The 13,218-nt window shown below is 39.5% G+C and overlaps 1 protein-coding gene across 8 annotated transcripts in view; it reads left to right on the top strand.

The window, feature by feature from the left end:
* Positions 1-619: 619 nt before the first annotated feature.
* Positions 620-13,218, top strand: part of RALGPS1 (Ral GEF with PH domain and SH3 binding motif 1) — a 209,094-nt gene continuing 196,495 nt past the window's right edge. For 3 of the 8 annotated variants that reach the window (XM_060757388.2, XM_060757392.2, XM_060757390.2), the window contains exon 1: positions 620-942. The gene's annotated coding sequence lies outside the window, so the exon portion shown is untranslated. The remainder of the gene's footprint in view (positions 943-13,218) is intronic. The other 5 variants (XM_060757391.2, XM_060757393.2, XM_060757394.2 and 2 more) reach the window with 3 other exon arrangements.

The following is a 13,218-nucleotide window of genomic DNA, read 5'->3' on the forward strand; positions in this document are numbered from 1 at the left end:
TTCTGTTCAACCATCTCAAAGCTCCCTGCTTGAGCGGTGATGGCACGATCTGTACATATTGAACATTGATGGAGCAAGCTTCAGAGAGCTTTCGTTCAACCATTTCAAAGCTCCCTGCTTGAGCGGTGATGGCACGATCGTCGGCATAGATGAAACTCTGTGTCCCTTCTGGCAGTGGCTGATAATGTCTGTACATATTGAACATTGATGGAGCAAGCTTCAGAGAGCTTTCGTTCAACCATTTCAAAGCTCCCTGCTTGAGCGGTGATGGCACGATCGTCGGCATAGATGAAACTCTCTCTGTTCCTTCTGACAGCCCTTTTCTTCGGTTTTTATACATCCTAATATGGCATTATGGGCCCATTGTGTCGATTTTCCCTACTAAACCACCATTTAATTTCCCAGACCCCCCTTTTTCGTAGATTTTCCCTTTAATTTCCCGCTCCTCCAATTCTCCTCAGGCTGAGGTGCTGCTTCCAACGGACACCTGCGGGCAGGAATGCGCATGCGCGCTCCTCGCTCCCTGCCCCGTCTCGAGGCTGCTGCGCATTCCGACTCTAAATTTGCATATCCCCGCCTCCGCCTCGCTCCGATTGGTCAACGCCCGGCAGGAGCCTTTCGGGGATTGGGGGCCCGGCTTGTCCTTCAGTGTCTCCCCTCGTCGTCGCCGCTGCCCTCCTCGGGCGCCTCGGAGCGTTGTTCCCCTCAGCCTCGGCTCGGCCCCGTCCCCTTCCTCCTCGTCCTCGGCGTGGAAGGTGGCTGAGGAGGCTCCAAGGGCAGGCCGGACCCCGGGGCAGGTGAGGAGAAGGCCCGCCCCGCGGAAAGGCTGAGGAGCTGAAGGGCCCACCTGTGCCCCGCTCTGCGCATGCGCCCTGGCCCTCAGAGGTGAGCAGGACTCCTCTTCCCACGCTTCAGGCTCCTGGAGGCACCTGCGACCCTCAGGTGACTATATATACCTTGTGGCCTGTGCCTATAGAGCAAGCATGGCCAAACTAGGCCTCCAGGGGTTTGGACTCCAACTCCCACAATTCCTAACAGCCGGTAGGCTGTTAGGAATTGTGGGAGTTGGAGTCCCAAACCCCTGGAGGCCCAATATTGGCCCTTATCTCTCTATGATATTATTTGTGACATACACATATATTATTTATACATGTGTGTATGATATGTGTATGACACACACACACATATATATATATGTGTGTGTGTGTGTGTGTATGTACACGCATGTATATATATACACACTTATGTAACATTATCTGTGACATGCACATAGATGTATACATATGTGTATGATATATCATACAGACATGTATAAATATATTTATGTGTGTGTATACACAAACATATATATATATAGACACACATATATAAAATGATCACTGACATATACTGATATTTGTGTATGATAAGTTATATATATATATATATATATACACACACACATATATAACATCTGTGACATGCACAGATATTTATACATGTGTGTATGATATATCATACAGACATGTATAAATATATTTATGTGTGTATATATACAAACGTATCAATATAGATATATAGACACACATATATAAAATGACCAGTGACATACACTGATTTTTGTGTATGATACGTTATACATGTCTAAATAGATGTGTATGTCATGAGTATTATATATATGGATGTGTATACACACATGTAAGTATATATAACACACATATATAATATTATTGGTGACATATAGTGATATTTATACATGTGTGATTTATCATGTTTAAAAATATGTGTGCATATCATGAATATTATTTATATGAATGTGTATACATACATGCAAGTATATATAACACACATATATAACATTATTTGTGACATACACATATATTTATACATGTGCGATATGTCATACATGTTTAAAAATATGTGTGTATGCCATGAATATTATATATGGGGATGTGTATACACACATGTATATATATATATATATATACATATACATATACACACACACACACATACACGTATATTTATACATATTGTGTATACAAGATGTCATACATGTGTAAATATCTGTATGTCACAAATGTTATACATGTGTATATATGTGTGTCACACACGTATAAATATATGTGCATATCACAAATTATATGTATGTGTGTACACATGTATACATATATATACATATATTCATATATAACATCTGTGACATACACATGTGTATATGATATTTACACAAATATGACATATATACATATGGCTAACTATATGTATGTCACAAATAATGTAATACATGTGTATAAATGTGTGTCATGCAAACATGTATAAATATATATGTATGTCACAAATTATATGTATGTGTGTACACATGTATACAGATATAACACTATTTCTCACATCCACAGATATTTATACACGTGTGAGTATGATATTTGTGTCATCATCATATGTATAAATGTGTATGTCACAAATAATGTTATATGTGTGTATATATATTCATGTGTGTATATGTTTATGCACAAATGTGCGTAAACATATACGCACGAATATATATACACACATATAACATTACTGTACACATACACACATATGTATCATAGATTTGTGCTAGCTATATCACACACATGTATACAGGCATAATAAATATGTTATATATGTACATGTCTATATGTATATGTGGTCTATCCAAAAAGTAATAATTTCATATTGAACATGCAAAGTCTATCCCTTTCAAAATACTCTCCTTGTGATTGAATACAGTGATTCCAGCATTGTTCCTAGTCTTTCCTTGAGATTAAAATACTTACAGACGAATTTTGGGCTCAGTTAGTCCTGAGTAGAGTAAACCCATTTAATCAATGGTGAGTCAGTATTCATGATCCCATGGGCCTATTCTAGTTGGGAACTACAACTGGATTCAAACCTCTGTGTATTTTCATGTACGCAACTTTTGTCCAATTTGTTTGAGAAGGGAACAGGAAGTGTAATAAACACTTTCTGTTTTTATATATGCAATTTGTATCCAGTTAGTTTGAAAAGGGACAGGGAACTGTAACAAACATTACATTGTTGTTGTTTTGCCATTCAGAAGAGTATACTAGCAGTCTTTATGGATCATACTGACATCTAGTCCACCATAGATCCTTTGGGGGAGTTTATAGGTCAAGCGTGTCACTTTGGTTCCCTCCTTTGCCCTAGTCCAGGATGACAGTGGTTATTCTGATTCTTTAGCTATCTTTTCTTGTGATGCATGATAGAGTGAAGAAATGCATGTATATATCTTCAAACCAGGTTCTACAGCAGTGTTTCTCAACCTGGGGATTGGGACACCTGGAGGTATTAGAGGGCTCACCAAAGACCATCAGAAAACACAGTATTTTTTGTTGGTCATAAGGGTTCTGTGTGGGAAGTCTGGCCCAATCCTATTGTTGGTGGGATTCAGAATGCTCTTTGATTGTAGATGAACTATAAATCCCAGCAACTCCCAAATGTCAATGTGTATTTTCCCCAAACTCCACCAGTGTTCACATTTGTGCGTATTAGGTATTCGTGCCAAGTTTGGTCCAGATCCATCATGTTTTGAGTCCACAATGCTCTCTGGATGTAGGTATAACTCCAAAACTCAAGGTCAATGCCCACCAAACCCTTCCAGTATTTTCTCTTGGTCGTGGGAGTTCTGTGTGCCAAGTTGGGTTCAATTCCATCGCTGGTGGAGTTCAGAATGTTCTTTGATTGTAACTGAACTATAAATCCTAGCAACTACAACTCCCAAATGACAAAATCAATCCCACCCTGTTCCAAACCCAACTAGTATTCAAATTTGGGTGTATTGGGTATTTGTGCCAGTGAATGAAAATACATCCTGGATATCAGATATTTTCATTATTATTCATAACAGTAGCAAAATTACAATTGTGAAGTAGCAACGAAAATAATGTTATGGTTGGGGGTCACCACAATATGAAGAACTGTATTAAGGGGTCACGGCATTAGGAAGACTGAGAACTACTGTTCTACAGGCTCTTTGCTGTTCTTTAAAGGGGAGTCTTCCATCCTGCTTTTCAGAACTTTGTAGTATGGTTTCTATAGGCTACTGCATACCAACAACTACCTGCCCAAAGGTGTGACTTCTGAAGAGAACCCAACCTCTGTATGATAAAAAATGTCCCAGTCCATTGCACTTTAGTAGTCAGAGCAGCATTCCTCAGATGTCAACCATTCATATGTACAAGTAGTTATTTCTATGTCAAGAGGCCTTTCTCTTACCCTTCTCATTCAACTATGATAATAGGGAGGAACAGATAAAATGCAAATTGCACATTTAACTTTTGTTAGTGAGGACATTACACCTCATCCATTTGGCACTTAAGTGATCTGGGTATATGTAGGGAACACGATGTATGTAGCATATCTTGATTTCAGCAAGGCCTTCCTTCAACAAGGTCCCCCATGACCTTCTGGCAAGGAAAGTAGTCCAGTGTGGGCTAGGCAAAACCATGGTGTGGTGGATCTGTAATTGGATAAGAGAACGAACCCAAAGGGTGATCACCAATGCTCCCTCTTCACCCTTGCAAGAAGTGACTAGTTGAGTGCCATAAGCAGGGTTCCATCTGGGCTCGGTTCTGTTCAACATCTTTGTTAATGACTTAGGTGAAGGGTTAGAAGGCATGATCATCAAGTTTGCAAACGGGACCAAATTGGGAGGGAGAGCCAATACTCCAGAAGACAGGAGCAGAATTCAAAACAATCTTAACAGGTAAAGAGAGATTATTGGCCAAAGCTAACACAATGAGGTTCAATAGGGAGAAATGCAAGATACGCCACTTAAGCAGAATATATGAAATGCAAAGATACAGAATGGGCGATACCTGACTCAACAGCAGTATGTGTGAATAATATCTAGGAGTTCTCATGGACAGGAAGGTGAACATGAGTCAACAATGTCATGCAGTAGCTTAAAAAGCCAATGAAATTTTGGCCTGCATCAATAAGAGTCTAGTGCCTAGATCCAAGGAAGTCTTGCTACCCCTCTATTCTGCCTTGGTCAGATCACACCTGGAATCACACTGTGTTCAATTCTGGGCACTGCAATATCAAATTGTGCCCTTGTTGTGAGCTGCCCCGAGTCCCCTTCGCTGAGAAGGGCAGGATATAAATTAAATAAATAAATTGGAGGTGTTCACAAGCTGGAATGTGTCCAGAGAGGGTGACTCAAATGATCAAGGGTCTGGAGAACAAACCTGAGCAGCTGAAAGAGCTGGGCATGTTTAGCCTGCAGAAGAGAAGGCTGAAAGGAGACATGATAAAGTCCATGGATAAATATGTGAGGGGAAGTAATAAGGAGTAGGGAGTAGCCTTGTTTTCTGGCTGCCCTGGAGACTAGGACGCAATGGAACAATGGCGCCAAACTACAGGAAAGGAGATTCCAGCAGAGTGGTTCAGCAGTGGAGCTCTCTGCCCTGGAGCGTGATGAAAACTTCTTCTTTGGAGGCTTTTAAACAGAGGCTGGATGGCCATCTGTCAGGGGTGCTTTTTCTGCATGGCAGGGGTTTGGACTACATGGTCCATGAGGTTTCTTCCAACTCTATGATTCTATGATCCATGGATGAGAAGATCATGCTGATGATTTCATGGGTATGCATGCTCCTCTTGTTGGAAAGCATTTCCCAAATACTTACAGTTGTATTCTTGTCAGTGTAGAGTGGTCCGTCCACCATTTTTTACTTTTATAGATTTGATTATCGACAAATTTGTTGTCTCTAGAAATCTTTAGGTCCTCTAGTATAGTTCTGTGCTTAACTTCTGCCAATCATGCTTCGTTCAATGTGATTCTGTCATCGGCTTTCAGTAGACATCAACCACAAATTTATGCTGGAAGACCTATAGATTCTTAGGCATTCTCTCAGGTAAAAAATAGATCTTTCTTTTCTTTTCTTTTTCTTTGGCTTTTCCTTTTCATGAGGGTCTTGTGCCCCTAACCATAGTGAAGGCAGAGGGCTGAATATTCTAACATAGGATGGGGCAACTGCTCTTGAGTCAATATGTTTAGCTTTTCACTATCAGGCTTTGAGATAGATGGCTTTAAATTTAATTTCTCCTTACCTTATTGTCTAATCCATTTCACAACCCATTGATCTTTATCTTAACCTGTCTGCTATATTGTATTTCTTGCTGCAAACAATGGTACATTAATGCAACTGTAGCCAGTTATATCACTTTGTGTTGTGTAATCTACTTTGGTGAAAAAGCAGGTTGATTTGTATTGGCAAGAATAAATTAATTTGAAGCTGTATGATAGAGTTCTGAAATTAAGAAAGATGAAGGTAGTGAAAATTATGTTGATATTTTTGTTATTCCATATATCTTTTTGATATTAAAACAGTATTATTGTCATTCCTGAATTTACCATTTTAAGACAAGTTCCATTAATATAGTGGAATTACTGTTAGACTTTTGTATAAGAAGATTAGGTTAAAATTGTTTTTAAAAACCCTGAAATTTTACAATAGTCTCATCAACAGGTTTGATACTTCTAAGAATTAAAAGTCACAGTTGTAATAATGATACAAATTGTCAGGGATTATTAGAATTTCATTGGTAGGTAGTATCTATAGAGTTTCTCTTCTTACTGGAGGTGCCTACAAATTGCTATGTGAAATATTTGACTTCATGAAGTAATAGATATTGGTTACAGGAAAGGGAAAAGCTGCACATCACAAGTGCTGACCCTGACTCAACACATAGAATATGGTTTTGAAAAACAGCAGATTACAGGAGCTGTCTTTATAGACCTGTCAGCAGATTATGATACTGTAAATCATTGCCTTTGCCTGAGAAATGATATGTATGATATCACAAAGGATTACCACCTCACCCGCTTCATAGGAAATCAGCTACAAAACAGGAGCTTTTTTGTTGAGGTCCGGGGGTAGAGAAGCAGATGGAGAAAACAAAAGAATGGCCTACCTCAGGGGAGCGTTCTTGCTCCATCAATGTTTAACATTTATGCAAATGACCAATCAATGCCAGAAGGGACAAGAAGTGTGCTGACGATCGTGGCATCATCTCTCAAGCATAGAGTTTTGAAATGATTGAACAGAAGCTCTCTGAAGTTTTAGATGCTCTTACTGCCTATTACAGGGGGAACCAGCTGATTCTTAATCCATCTAAAACAGACAAGCATCTTGACCTCTGAGGATTACCTGGAAAGGAATCCCACAGGAGCATTTCAGCACACCAAAATACCTGGGAGTTACTCTCCACCATGCTCTGACTTACAAGAAGCACTGCTTGAATATCAAGCAAAAAGTGGGTGCTAGAAATAATATTGTACGAAAGTTGACTGTCACAACCTGGGGGATCAAAACCAGACAGAGTAAAGACATCTGCCCTTGTGCTTTGTCATTCTGCTGCTGAATACATATGCCCAGTGTGGAACACATCTCACCACGTTAAAACAATGGATGTGGCTTTCAATGAGACATGCCGCATGATTACATGATGTCTACACCCTACACCACTGGAGAAATTATACTGTTGCACCACCTGATATCTGTTGGGAAGTAGCAGTCTGTAATGAATGGACCAAGACATTGACATCTCCGGCCCATCCTCTGTTCAGGTATCAATCAGCAAGCCAACATCTTAAATTCAGAAATAGCTTCCTAAGATCTACAGAGATACTTGCAGGAACAGCTCAGCAAGCGACAGTAAAAAAGTGGCAAGTTAAAACCAGGAATCTCAATCAATGGCAGTGACTGGATGAGAAACTCCCTCCTGGGCACACAGAAGACTGGGCGACTTGGAAGGTGCTGCATAGACTGTGCTTTGGCACCACGAGATGCAGAGCTAACCTTAAGAAACAGGGCCACAAAGTGAAGTCCACCTACAGACCACCTACTACAATGCAGTCTGAGCCCTGCCACATTCACAGTGGATAACCTTCTCACATCGACACCAGAGGCACTCCCAAGTGGCCAGCTTTTGGTCAACGGAAATTTAGTACAATGCCAAGCTTTTAACTCTGTTTGTGGTTTTTCTATAAATTATTACTGCATTCTCAATTGGCTTCTGACACAATAAATAAAATAACCAATTGACCATTATGCCAGTCCTAGACAAAAGAAAATAGTGGTTTGAAATAAGAGACATTTAGGATTTCTGACCAGTGACTATTGGGCAGACCAATTTTTAGATGCTGGAGATGGATTCTTTAATTGTAGCTTATTCAATAATATCACCTCACATTTTAATATTTTTTGCCCTCAAATCTGGCAATCTGAGAATAGTGGTTTTGGCCCTGCTTCTAATAAAAATGTTGGTTTAACAGTGTAGCATAGTGTACAGCATTATCTCTGAATGCAGTGAAGGACTGAGTATGAGTGAATAAATTGTGGCTCAGTCCAGACATGATGGAAATCATTGGGAATTGTAACCTAGGATTGAAATTCCACCTGCTTCTGATGGGGTTATGCTCTGTATGAAAGTCTAGAGCGATGTTTATAGCTTGAAAGTGGGCCAATTGCCTTTCTTTTGAGGGAGGACAAATTTGGCTACAGTTATATGTGCCTTAATTACTGCGGATTAGATTACTGTAATGTGCTCTAGTGTGGAGTTTCCCTGAAGCACATTTGAAAGCTACAGTTCGTGTTGTCAGGTGTGTGTTTTAGGAACAACATACTACTCATTTTCCAGCAATGGCACTAGTTTTTAAACTGCTTCTGAGCTCAATTCAAGGTGCTATTTTTGACCTAGAAATCCCTAAATATGTTACTGTGAGTTATAATTCAGTCATTATTACTATGTTTGCTAGCAGGCCAGTTTTGCAGGTGCGTTTGCGTTGCTTTCCTTGCCAAACACATACAATCTTGCATTGTACCTAAACTTCAAGACTGGAAGTGTATGATCAGTATGCTAGCACAGGGACATGGTCGTTTGTTTTTATTCCATCATCCTGTCAAAAAATATAATATTTCAGCTCTACCACAGGCGTTCAGAACTCAACTTTAATTCCAAACACCATTCCAGATAGGAAACTATACTGTTCTTATCTAGATGTTGGGATAAGAAATATAAAGAGCTGGTTCAATGAATCATAGAATCCTAGAGTTGGAAGAGACCTCTTGGGCTATCCAGTCCAACCCCTTTCTGCCAAGAAGCAGGAAAATTGCATTCAAAGCATCCCCGACAGGTGGCCATCCAGCCTCTGTTTAAAAGCCTCCAAAGAAGGAGCCTCCACCACACTCCAGAGCAGAGAGTTCCACTGCTGAACATATCTCTCTCATAGTTAGGAAGTTCTTCCTAATGTTCAGGTGGAATCTCCTTTTCTGTCATTTGAAGCCATTGATCCATTGTGTCCTAGTCTCTAGGGCAACAGAAAACAAGCTTGCTTCCTTCTCCCTGTGATTTTCCCTCACATCTTTATCCATGGCCCTCGTCATGTCTTCTCTTAGCCTTTTCTTCTGCAGGCTAAACGTGCCCAGCTCTTTAAGCTGCTCCTCACAGGGCGACCCTTGATCCTTTGAGTTGCTCTCCTCTGCACACATTCCAGCTTGTCAACATCTCCCTACAATTGTGGTGCCCAGAATTGGACACTATTCCAGGGGTGGTCTGACCAAGATAGTATAGAGGGGTAGCATGACTTCCCTGGATCTCCTATATATACAGGCCAAATCCCACTGGCTTTTTTAGCTGCCGGATCACATTGTTGGCTCATATTTAACTTGTCCACAAAGACTCCAAGATATTTTTCACACATACTGCTGTTGAACCAGACATAATCTCCCTTTCTGTATTTTATGTACATGCAGTTTTGGTGATAACAGTCCATATTTCATGTATGAGTACCACTTTTAATGAACCATCTCAAATCAGTAATTTTCTGATTTCACATAAAGCCTTTCATCTTACATTTATAATGTATTTAGGTGCTTTTGTTTACTGTTGGCCATAATATTTTGGTGAGTTTACTTAGCTATAAGGCACTATGTATCCATAATTATCTGTTATAATGTTTTTCTGTTTGTTACTGTTGCTTGCTGCATGTGTCTAGTAACTAATCTAAGTGTCTCTAATTTAATTTTATATGACCTTGTTTGTGTTTATTCATTCAATGTTGTTGAGTCTGGAACACTATATTTACTAAAAAAAAGTTGAAACCTGTATCCTTCTTTTAAATAAAATGTTACTCTTTACATAACTTTGTGTTTTAAAGTATTGTCCTTTTTTTTTGCCTTTTTTCTCATTTTGCCTGCCGTTAAAATTAACCACAACTTAGGGCCCTTCCACACAGCCATATAACTCAGAATATGAGGGAAGAATAACCCACAATATCTGCTTTGAACTGGGTTGAGTCCACATTGCCATATATCCCAGTTCAAAGCAGATAATTTGGGATTTTATTCAGCTGTGTGTAAGGAGCCTGAATTAGGAAGATTGAGAAACACTGTACTAGGCTATGGAATGGGAGTGAATGAGCCCTGTTAGGTCCGTATCTCGAAACTAAACTCCTCGGCTTGTATTTAATGTAATTGTACTAGTTATTGCACTTATGCACTGTCATAAATTAGCGCATAAAATGATAAGAACGCGAGTTATGGTTGGGTAACAGTTTTCGATAATGAAAGAGCTAGTGGCATTTCAAAAGCTTCAAGGTTCACTTGTGCCATTGAGGTTGCATATTAATTTGTGTTGAAACTGTAAATTAAAACCCATGTAATGAACACAGAGAGAATTTTGAAAAAGACTTCGTTTCTTCCACTGTTCTTTATTTCATTATGGCTTTTAACTCGGGAAAAGAGTAAATACCTGGTTGTGCAAGGAGGCATTTGGATAAGTGCAGCAATACAAGCGACCACTCTGACTTGGTTTTATTACTTTTAACAGTTTATAGTATTTATTTGTTTTTATTCTGTCTTTGCATATGATGTATTGCTTTTTTACCTGTTTGTATCTATGGCATTGAATATTGCCATACTGTGAGCTGCTTTGAATCCCCTTTTGGGTGAGAAAAAGTGGGATATAAATATAGTAAATAAATAAATAAATAAATAACATTTTCATTATAAATACAGTGCCAACATGGTGAGTAGATTAATGGCATACATTGTTATAAAATATTTCAGTGGAATTGCTAATACATTAGCTAAATTCAGTATGGCAGAATGCATCAGGATATGCAATATTGACATTTCCCAAGCAGAAGATCTCCTTGCTCAATTGTCAAAACATTGTTTAGCTCCCAACATTTAGAAGTAGGAAATTATAAGCTCTGAAGTCAGGCCTTGCATAAGTTATTTGAAGACTACAGTTCATAAATCCCAGACAATATGGTTTGATTGTTGATTTACCAAATCTCCATTGATTCTGTATTCTTGATGGGACTAATCATTTGACTTAGGCCTGTAAATATTGGTTGTTCCCAGGTTAAGGTATTATTGAGATAGTGCTCCTTGATCCTCTTTTTCTAAATTCTTTGGCTTTCTTACAGTAGGGAATAAGAAGCTAAATGCTGACATGACAGTGAAAGTTGAATTTCAGATTTAAATGTGCTGAAAGTGACAATTTAAGAAATAGCAGAAACTCATTAATTAAACATATATTCAAAAATGTCAGCAAATGTCCCATAGTACATCAGCCTCTCAAATTGCTAAATGAAAAAATGCCAAATCTAGCAGACTTTCTGCTCTGATATTACAGTAATAAGAGTGGCTGAATGTGCACATCTTGGGTGCCAGAATTGTATCAAATCATAATGTATTCATTTGCAAGAAATGGCAGAGAGCAATTCGATCATAATTGTTGGGATCCCTGTTTGCCAAAGACAGATATTTTCTGTAGACATCATGATTTTCTGCAGCATTGCTGAATAAAAAGATTGTCTGGTTAGTTGACAGATTTATTTAACTGAACTACCATACAGCCACCAGTGCAGTTTGTAAAAGAAGAACCAAATCTAAAGCAGTTGATTTCAGCAGCACTCCCTTGAATGCCTCTCTCCCCAGCAACTATTAAGTGTGCTATTCATAGATTACTGCTGACACTAGTTGTACTGCTGCTGTTGCCATAAATCTGCATTTTCGTGCTGCAAAGTATTCCGTTACACACATTAATGGGCTTAATTTTTGTAAAGCCACAAATAATATTATCGAAGTGTTCTCATAATAATATACCTAAATAACTATTAAGTAATAATCAGAAGGTTGGGTTGATGTGAGTTTTCTGGGCTGTTTGGCCATGTTCCAAAAGCATTCTCTTTAACCCACATCTGTGGCAGAGCATCCTCAGAGGTTGTGAGGCAAGTGAGGTTTATATATCTGTGGAATGTCCAGGGTAGGAGAAAGAACTCTAGTCTGTTGGAGGCAAGTGTGAATGTTGCAATTGGCCAGCTTGATTAGAACTGAATGGCCTTGCAGCTTCAAAGCTTGCCTGCTTCCTGAGGGAATCCTTTGTTTGGATGTGTTAGCTATCCCTGATTGTTTCCTCTCTAGAATTCCTCTGTTTTTTGAGTGTATGCCCTTTGTTTACTGTCCTGATTTTAGAGTTTTTTAAATACTGGTAGCCAGATTTTGTTCATTTTCATGGTTTCCTTCTTTCTGTTGAAATTGTCCACATGCTTGTGGATTTCAGTGTCTTCTCTGTGTAGTCTGACATTGTGGTTGTGAGAGTAGTCCAGCATTCCTGTGTTCTCCAATAATATGCCCTGTCCAGGTTTGTTTATCTGGTGCTCTGCTATGGCTGAGTTAGTCTGCAGTGCCTTTCATGTTCCTTGATTCATGTTTGGGCAATGCTGCTGCATTTAGTGGTCTCTCTATGTAGACTTGTCCACAGCTGCATGGTATCCGGCAGACTCCTACAAAGGTGAGAGGATCCCTTTTGTCCTTTGCTGAACATAACATTTGTTGGATTTTCTTAGTGGGTCTATAGATAGTTTATAGGTTTTGTTTCTCCAGTGGCACAGTGGGTTAAGCTGCTAAGCTTGTTGACCGAAAGGTCGCAGGTTCAAATCCGGGGAGTGGCGTGAGCATCCGCTGTCAGCTCCAGCTTCTGCCAACCTAGCAGTTCGAAAACATGCAAATGTGAGTAGATCAATAGGTACCACTCCGGTGGGAAGGTAACGGTGCTCCATGCAGTCATTCCAGCTACATGACCTTGGAGGTGTCTACAGACAATGCTGGCTCTTCAGCTTAGAAGTGGAGATAAGTACCACATTCCAGAGTCAAACATGACTGGACTTAATGTCAGGGG

Source organism: Anolis sagrei, chromosome 11 (genome assembly GCF_037176765.1).
Source record: "Anolis sagrei isolate rAnoSag1 chromosome 11, rAnoSag1.mat, whole genome shotgun sequence".
Taxonomy (NCBI): domain Eukaryota; kingdom Metazoa; phylum Chordata; class Lepidosauria; order Squamata; family Dactyloidae; genus Anolis; species Anolis sagrei.